This window comes from Emys orbicularis, chromosome 3 (genome assembly GCF_028017835.1).
Source record: "Emys orbicularis isolate rEmyOrb1 chromosome 3, rEmyOrb1.hap1, whole genome shotgun sequence".
Lineage (NCBI taxonomy): Eukaryota > Metazoa > Chordata > Testudines > Emydidae > Emys > Emys orbicularis.
Window position 1 is genome coordinate 110,417,016 of NC_088685.1, and position 2,458 is coordinate 110,419,473.

The window sequence follows — 2,458 nt, forward strand, 5'->3', positions numbered from 1 at the left end:
GTGTGATTGCTTAGAGCTCAGAAGTGTCAACATTTCAGGATTCAATGTAATTGTTTCTGTTACTGGCACAATGGGATGACAGAGTGCTGTAAAGACTGCTTTTGCACAGGCTCCATTGTGACAGAGAAAGTGTTCTCCACAGAAGGAAATGTAACCAATTCTGCTCTGTCATTTCTCAGGAGCGATGAAATAGCAATGCTTTTCTCAAGCGTTTAGAACAAAACTGTTCAAAGTAACCACCTCAACGCTCTAGTGAGCCAGAAAAAAAAATCCTTCTGAAACAGAAAAGAACTGTTTCCACTATAGAAATAAAGGGGTTGAACAGATATCCTTTAATAAGTGTTTCGACATTGACCTCAGGTATTATCCGACGACAATTTCATTCCGAACAGAGGCACTCTCTATTACATTTTTCCTCTTTCTTTCCCGTGTGGTTTAGAAGAGAATACTCCATACACAGCATTCTGTAATGGTCATTTTAATTATTACAACAGCAAGCCACATGGAAATAGCACAACACACATAATTATACATGTTTACAATGTTTATTGAAGCACAGGAATAGAAACAATCAAAATACTTTTGTGCGGTACATCTTGCCATAGCAAAAAACCTAGCAAAGCTTGAGGAGAGTCAAATAACTCTCCATGGCTACGTAGAGAGAATAGTCAAGGAGAACCTGCTGGTTTACTCAAGTCAAGCTTTGAGCACTAAGTCTGAGGAATATGAGCTGAAGATCTGCTTTTTTTCTGTCAGTAAGGAGCTGCGTGTTGTCCCAGTGTGCCTTCTCCACACGACTGAAACCGCAAGGCTATAGCTTGGTATTTTACCCGAAAGCAAGGTTCATGCTGCCTATGCCACACAAAGCAATTTAAAGCAGTTACATGGAAAAGAATACAAGTCAAATGTAAGTGTCAAATAATCCATTATAAAGCAAGGCTGTTCTTTTGCAGTAGGACAATGTAATTACTTTACATTAATTACATTAAGTAATTAATTACTTAATGTAATTACTTAATTACATTACATTAAGTAATCTCTGCACCAGAAAAGTGCTGCTATGGATTAATAAGTGTGATACACTTTAACACTCTGTAAAATACTATGCTGTACAGTGACACTGTCTAGCTTAGATGAGAAACAAGGAGGCTAAATAGGTGTACTAGTAAAGCTGAGAGATGACCAAGGGCAGTGATGGGCACTGGAGATAGAAAAGGGGAGCCTGGGAGTTAAAATGAAGTGTTCATCTTTTGACATGGTGGGGTGAGATAGTAGGGGCAGACAGAAATATGAGACTAATGGAAAAAGCCAGGGTAGCATTGGTATTTGGGAGTAATTAGCATAAAGTTATAAGAGAGGATGTGAGGTCACCCAGGTATGGAGGATGAAGGGAGACAAGGAGAGGACTCAGGAGAGGGAACATTAACAGAAAACAGGAGAGGGGAGTAGAATGAGCTGCAATGGCAGAAAGAAGACTTGCAGTTGAGGAGATAGAAGGAGACAGAATAAAGAATTTGGAGTTCTGTCTGTGAAGATGATTGTTCTTTACAGAATAAATAAGGAGACATAGTTCTGTCATACATTCCTACTGGATCAGAATTCCTCTGGCTCAGTCATTCCAGTAGTCTGTAAATGGCCAAATACGTACCTCCCAAGGAGCTACTGTAGACACCTGGGACAGACAGTCATCCCCAGTGCTGCCACTGAACCACAATTTTGCTTAACCTCGTGAGTTTCTCAGTTTAAATCAGGGTATAATTGTACCTATCTCAGAGGGGTGTTGAGTTTCAGCTAACCTTTGTAGTGATACTTGGACTGAAGGTACTGAGGGAAAATTCTTTCTTTCTTTTTTCTTTTCTTTCTACTTGGATACCCAGACCCCTTTTACCCATTCCAATGCATCTCTCAATACAATTATTTTATATATAAACTCCAGATGTGAAATCCTGTCCCCACTGAAGTCAATGGTCAAATCCAATTGACTTCAAAGGAGCCAGGATTTCACTTTAGGTTTCTAATCGTACTGCTGCCTACTTTCTCCTGGGTGAATCCTCTCTCTCTCTAGCACAGGTGCCCCTGTGGGGGCAATAGGGATACAATTTACCCCCTCATTCCTTCATAGTGGTAAGTATATACCTCAATATATAGGCCCTGCTCCAGCAGAGCACTTAGGCATTGAAATCAGTCGGACTACTCATGTGGTTAGCTACACATGTGCTGAAGTCTTTAGGACCAGGATCTAAATCACCATGTTATTTAGTACAATAATCTGATAACTAAAAGAGAAGTACTCTTACAGCAAAAAAACTTCAGGACCAGACTCCAAAGAGAAACTGCTGAGCTCCAGTTCATTTGCAAATTTGACACCATCAGATCAGGATTAAACAAAGACTGTGAATGGCTATCCAACTACAGAAGCAGTTTCTCCTCCCTTGGTGTTCACACCTCAACTGCTAGC